The sequence below is a fragment of the Tenrec ecaudatus genome, chromosome 12 (genome assembly GCF_050624435.1).
Source record: "Tenrec ecaudatus isolate mTenEca1 chromosome 12, mTenEca1.hap1, whole genome shotgun sequence".
Lineage (NCBI taxonomy): Eukaryota > Metazoa > Chordata > Mammalia > Afrosoricida > Tenrecidae > Tenrec > Tenrec ecaudatus.
In genome coordinates, this window is record NC_134541.1 from 6,188,789 (window position 1) to 6,195,968 (window position 7,180).

Here is a 7,180-nt window from a genome sequence, read left to right on the forward strand (position 1 = left end):
ATTTTTGTTGACACCAACTAGTTGCAGGTAGGCTTTTCTTGTAAAAAGGGTAACTGATTCCAAGATAACAATTTATTTTGTTACATTTTCATATTCTCTGATATTTTTTTTCAAATGACCCATTATGATTTAGTTCCATCATACTATACAGGTAATCTGAGGTGTATGATGTATCCAAGTCATATTGGATGTCACTTATTACTGCTTGTCATTTAGAGGGATTTGTTTTTGTACATCTTCCATTAGTAACAAGATTTGCATACAATGTTACACTGTAGAAGTTTATATATATATGTATACTGAAAGGAGTTTATTTCCTACAGATAATACTTAAATAAGAACCACAAAGGAGGTACACAAAATAGATGAGTTTAAAATATGAGTGAAAATCCATTCCATAATGCCTGACCCCAAACAATAAAACTGTTATTTAAGAGTATTTCCCTATTGCTTCTTCTTTTTTAAAAAAATTATCCTTTAAAAAAATCATTTTATTAGGGACTCGTACAACTCTTAACACAATCCATACATACGTACACATCAATTGTGTAAAGCACATTTGTACATTCATTGCCCTCATCATTCTCAAAACATTTGTTCTCCACTTAAGCCCCTGGCATCAACTCCTCATTTTTCCCCTCCTTCTCCATATCCCCCCTCCCTCGTGAACCCTCGATAATTTATAAATTATTATTTTGTCATGTCTTACACTGTCTGACGTCTCCCTTGTAGAAGTTTTTAACATTCTCATGCCAATGCCCAAAGTAATTAAATGTCTGCTTTATAAATCTAATTAGGCTAAAAGGTAATATTAATGAAAACTAAACAAAAAGGAGGCATTGAACTTACAACACAGCCAGCTTTGGCTATAACTGTTAAAATGTATCCTAGTCATAAGTTAGGGATTATGTCTATCGATTTCGCCATGTCTGTTGATTTGGCCTTTGGTCGTAGATGTGGTTGTCTATGAAAACAACAGTCAAAAACTCAAACAACATGCTGCACTGAGCCAATGTGCTGCAAAAGACCTCTTTAAGTGCCAAGAGGCAAAGCCGGCACCTTGAGTCATAAGGTCTTTTTAGGTAAATGCCAAATAATTGAAGTCTTTGAATTTTGGTATTTGCCAGAAATTATTGAATATATGAAGTCTTGTCAGAAGATTGAACAAATCTGTCTTGGACGATGTCTAGCTAGGATGCTCCTCTGAAGTGTGGATGGCAGAACTTCTCTCCACATACTTTGGACATGTTACCAGGAAGAGCAGGTGCCTAGAGAAGACAACACACTTGGTCAAGTAGAGGGTCAGGGACAAGAAGGTGGCCCTCAGTGAGATGGGTTGACCCTTTGGCTGCAACAGTTGGCCTAAGCTTAGCAATATTTGTGAGCATAGGGTCGGAGCCGGCACTGATTGGTTCTGGGTGGTATAAATTGGAACCAACTCTATAGCAATTGACTGCCAACAACAGCAACAGTCAATCTTACTGGGTTTTCCCCTGCCTTAAGATACTTCTATGCATTGATGCATTTATCTGGTGCAGTGGAACATGTTTGTCATAATAGTGAAGTTTTAGTGATTGGACATATCACTGTTAGTGTGTGAAGCTTACAGGAGCTTCACATTTATCTAAATATGGTAGATAAATGAATGAAGATGGTAGGACGTTCCTTAGGGTGTTCTAGGATGAAAATATTTATAGAAGCAGACTGCCACTGTACCATTGTACCATGGAGGTATTGGTAAGTTTGCACAACCAACTTTTTGTATTACAGACCAGGCCTTTAACACTCCCTCATATCTGCCCTCATAGAAAATTCTCTTCTACAGAACCAACATCAGAAGTTCACCCTACTTCCTCTTGCCTCCTGGATTTCCCCTGTCAGCAATTTCTCTGACAGCATGTGCTTCAGTTTTTCCCCAACTTGTGTGCAGGGAATCACTTCCATCCAGGAGAGTCCAGCCCAGGGCATCCAGAGCATCAGGATTCTGATCAGAATTGCAGGAGTGAAAACACAGAAGGGCAGGAGAGAGGAGTCTCCAAACCCTTGTTTGGGAGCAAAGGGGAGAGAAAGACCTCATGGGATTTATCCAGCCCAGCCTGGGGAAGGTCAGCAAGCCCCAGAGAAGGCAACACAGGGGTGGGAATGGAGGCCCACTCTTCCCAGAGGGGAAAAATTTGTGTGAAAACAGACAAGGTTCTGAAGAGATTAGAAACTTCAAGATTTGAAGCACTCAGCTATAAGGAGGATGAGGTCAACTATGTTCTGGAATCAAATTCCATCACAAATCAGAGTACTCTCTTCCGAGAGAAGCCACACATATTCATAGAGAGTAGAAGAAACTCTGTTCACATGTCAATCTCTTCACACACCCGAGGACACTTTCAGGGGAGAAGCCATATGTGTGTGAGCAGTGTGCACGAGGATTTAACCGAAAGTCACATCTCATCAGACATCAGTGGACACATTCAGGAAATAGGCCCTCAGTAGAGAAACCGCATGCATGTAATGTATGTGGGCGAAACTTTCAGTACACATCATATCTCACCATACACCTGCGGATACATTCAGGGGAGAAGCCATATGTGTGTGAGCGGTATGCACGGAGATTTAACCGAAAGTCACAACTTATCAGACATCAGTGGACACACTCCAGAGAGAAGCTTGGCTGTAAGGACAGGTGCATTAAACGTCAGGTGACTCATTCCAGAGGAGCTCTTTGTTTGCAGTGAGTGTGGGTGAGGCTGACTGTAATTCACTCCTCATACACCATAAGATACAGAATGCAATGGTTCTGTGTAGGGAGAATAAGGAAGACATTTGGACAAAGGTACACTTCACTATGTACTAGAGAAGATGTTTCTGTGGTCAGAGACGAAAAGGGCAGGAAGAAGGTGTGAGGTGCAATAACAGTAAGCTAAATCTCCTTTTGTACCAGAAGCCACAGGGAAGGGGGTCGTGAGGGTAGTGTGGAAGGAGGGAACTCAATTCCAGGGTCCTTTCTTACCTTTGCTCACGTCTGAGGAAGTTTGAGAAGTCTATTTTTTATGAGGGGAAGGTGTCAGTAATGAACCAGCGTGTTCTTTGCACATTCTGTAAGCAAATGGAATATAAAAGTAAAAGCTTAAGTCAATGTATGTGTAACTTGTTTTGTTTGCATAGACCAGTTCACATAAGTGCTTGATCGTGTTTTTCATTGCTTAACATTTTTTCAATAAACCAGCGGTCACTCTTGTGTTACTCATTTTTCTTGTACGTGGATTTCAAATTCACAACCGCAGTTTCTTGAGTATATTCAACCCTTTAGGGCAGTCAATGGTTCTCAACCTGTTTGTCCCTCCCCCTTTGAGGGTTGAAGGACTCTTTCACAGGGGTTGCCCGATTAACAGTAGCAAAATTGCAGTTATGAAGTATCAATGAAAATAATTTTATGGTTGGGAGGTGGCCACAGCATGAGGAACTGTATTAAAGGGTTGAGGCTTTTGGAAGGTTGAGAACACTGCTTTAGGAGGGAAAAAGGTTCCAAATACATTTATTGGCAAATCTAGTTATTTGGAGAGAAGAGTTGTCCAGGCTTTGGAGAGAGGGGCCAAGAGAGGGCTCTCATCTCTCAGGCTGGATCACCTCAACATCACTTCTTTCTGTAACTGCCTAGATGGCTTTAGTACAACCTCCTTCCTGTTGATTACCTTTTATGCTGTAAGTCTCTATGGTCTCTAGAATCTCTCTCTACCCCTGGACGAAGCTCCATTCCTTAGCATTGTCTTTAATACCACTCTTTCTGGAAAACAGCTTTCCAGAGTCTAGGGTCAGGGCCTTAACTGCCCAGACTTAACTCCAGTCTGTTGCAGTGGGCCTCAGTGCTACTCACCACGTGAAATCGCCAGTGTTAAATCTAAAGTACCCATAACGTATTTCTGATACTAAGCATAAGGCCTTTAGCCACGCCCCCTTTTGCTCTCTGGCTCGGTCCTGCCACTGATAATCTCTGGTCAATCTGAATTTGCTTTGCCTTAAAGACCCTTATAACCCAGTGAAGTGACAGGTAGGGAGGGTGTGCAGACCCGACCACTGAGGGTGTCCCGAGGAGAGTTCTGCACACACCATGTACCAGCCTGGGGTCAGGCTGAGGCTCTTCCCCAGATTAACATGCAGTCTGTTTTCTAACGCCCAGAACCCAGCATTCCCCAAGGCTTTGCTTCCTGCCTTGTGAGGATGGGGATGGGATGCTTGGATGAGAGGCAATGGGATCCTACATGTTTCATGACATCAAGTACAGGGTGCCCAGCATGTCGTGTGGCTTTTGTCCCAACTTTGTCCCAGATGAGGCTCTTTTGCTTGGTGCTACATCCTTCTGAATCCAGTACACACACCCCACCCCACCCCACACACCCCCTTTCCCCCTGGTGACTGAGACCTTAGTTTTGGAGGCTGAGTGTGCGTCCTGCCTGAAAAGCCCCTCTTGTTCCAGCTGCTTTATGTTCATTGCTGCTCAGGGCTCCACTCTTAAGTGGTGCTGAGCTGGCGCTACCTCCAGTAGCACTGCCCCTGGGTCTCCCAGCTGAAGTGCCTGCCTTTTGGAAGAATCCGTGATTTGTGTGTGATTGAGAAGGTGTAAGGGTTTGTTGCGGAGCCCGAGCCTAGGGACCGAGACTCGCCTTCCATGGAAGTTTGGGAAAATCTCGCGGGTCAGGCTGCGCGCACGCGCGCGAGCCGGCTGACGTCATCGCGTGCCGAGGGGCGGGGCCGGAGACCGCTCGGCGCTCTTGTCTGAGGAGAGGCGGCAGCGGAGACGCTCCCCGGCCGCCCCCGCCCGCGGCAAGAGCAGGTCTCTTCAGAGGGGACGGAGAGGCGGTGGGACGGCCGTTAGTCCGGTGCGTCGCGGGCCAGGGAGGCTGCAGCCGTGAAGACTCCTGGGGCTGTCGTTCTGGGGAAGCTTGGTGGCGACGAGTGACGGAGCGAGCGCGGCCTCGAGGCCTCCCCTCCGCGCGCGCGGGCAGGAGGCGCAGGGCGGGTGGGCCCAGCGTCGGGTCCGAGGCGGCTTCGGGTGGTGGGGCGCGAGCTGCGCTCTGGCGGCCCGGCGGCCCCGCTCCCGCGGGTGGACAAGGCCTTGGCTCCAGACTGGAGGAAGGTGGCTGGGAGGCGGGCTGGGGCCTGGGGTGGCGGCGCTCCGCAGCCCTCCGGTTCCCGGTCTGCGCGCTTGGACTGAGGACTCGGAACTGACCGCTGGGATTAGTCGCGGACAGGCTGACACCCCGCGCGGTCGCGCGCCGCTGCTTCGGGCTGTGGGGGTGGGTTCGGCCCGTCCTCGTAGACTCAGGAGCCGCTGCCAGAGTAGCAAACCCAGTGCAGGTGGTGGTTGAGGAGGGGCGCTTATTTGGCCTGAGGATGTTGCGTGGCATCCATCAGGTTTGTGGGAGGGTCGGTTTGCATTTAGGCCCAAGACCATTTTGAGGATCCACATAGCCATGTGCATAGCTTTGCCCGTCAGCAGTGTGTTTGCAAATGGAAACTCACAGGTGCGGTTCTCCCTTACCCATAGGATCTCTCTGAGTGGAATCCACTCCGGCAGTGAGGATTGCAGCCATCAGAGGGCTCTGAACAATCTTGTAATTTTCTGAAATGTCCCAGTGCACCTGTCTCAATCCCGGCCCCTTTCAGACTTCGGTAGCCCCACCAGTACCCGGTGGATTGTTCTGCAGGCACTCATCGTTTTGTGACAGCGACCTTTGTGTTCCAGACCCTATGCAAGTGGCCAAAGCTCTGTAAATCATTGGACTCCTTCATGGCTCAATGCTGACCGTTGTCCTCATCTGGATGATTTCTCTTAGTGTCATCTTTGTCTTGTTTACAGCATAATAAATTTGCCTGTAAGTTTTAAAGTTAAGAGTCTCTTTTCTTCCCTAGAATTGCATTTCTGGTCATGGTGGATAATCTAGGGCCTAGCATGCATGTCAAATATGTTTTTGGAGACATCTGGTGGAGGAGTTTGGCGGCGTTGAGATAGGCCATATGGGCAGCACACATCTTGATGCCTCAGATGTAAGCCTTGTGACTGGGTCTATTTGACCTGCTGATGAAAAAAAAAGGCACCAAGTGTCACGCATAACCAAAGCAGGGTATTTAAATATTGTGCTTAAAATAATGTCTTTAAAGCTAAAGGAAACACGTTAAAATTTAAAAGAGGAATGCGCTACGTCAAAATATACTTATTTCATACCAAAAGTACAGGTTTCTGTTATAAACGTTCTAGTTGTTTCACAACAGCAAGCTCCTTGTACGATTTCGGAGAGTGGGATGTGCCAGGACATTCCCTTATAAAACTCCCAACAATGGTCTGCCATCCTTCTCTGAATCCCATCGTCCTTGGTATCTGGCTTCCATTGTTGCAAACACACACTGCATACGGACAAAGCTATTCACGTTGCCAGTCAAATGTCGAAAGACTCAATGAAAACTGAAACTGTGTGGAGACTCAAAATGGATTGAGGCCTCTAAATGGAGATCTTACCCTTACACAAACCTGATACTCAGAATTTACCATATATACTCGAGTAAAAGCTGACCTGAATATCATCCAAGGCACCTAATTTTACCATGAAAACTGCATTAAAAAAGTGCTGCAGGGACCATGAGGTGTAGAAGGGTACAGGTATCAGACATCAAAAAAAAAATCTTATTGTAAATGACGGTGAGTGGAAAGTGGAGACCCAAAGCCCATCTGTAGGCAACTGAACCCCTTAGAGAAGGGTCGCCAGGAGGAGACATGCAAGTCAGGGTACAGGGTAGCAAACATACAACTTTCCTCTAGTTCTTGCATGTTTCCTTCCCCCACTATCATGATCCCAATTCTATCTTACAAATCTGGCTAGACCAGAGGATGTACATTGATACAGATAGGAACTTGAAACGCCGGAAATCCAGGGTGGATGAGTTCTCCAGGACCAGTGGTGAGAGTGGTGATATAGGGAGGGTGGCGGGAAGGTGGGATAGAAAAGGGGAACCGATTATGAGGACCTACAAAAAAACCTCTTCCCTGAGGCATGGACAGCAAAAAAGTGGGTGAAGGAAGGCGTCGAACAATGTAAGATATGACAAAATACTAATTTATAAATTATCAAGGGTTCATGAGGGAAGGGGGAGTAGGGAGGGAGGGGGGAAAATCTGATATCTAGGGTTCAAA

General features: G+C 46.5%; 1 long non-coding RNA gene across 1 annotated transcript; it reads left to right on the plus strand.

Moving 5' to 3' along the window:
* The first annotated feature begins 4,737 nt into the window (after window positions 1-4,737).
* LOC142423230 (uncharacterized) lies at window positions 4,738-5,879 on the plus strand. The gene is made up of 2 exons (XR_012779108.1): window positions 4,738-4,871; window positions 5,540-5,879. It is a non-coding gene; the product is annotated as an uncharacterized LOC142423230 (long non-coding RNA).
* Window positions 5,880-7,180: the final 1,301 nt, after the last annotated feature.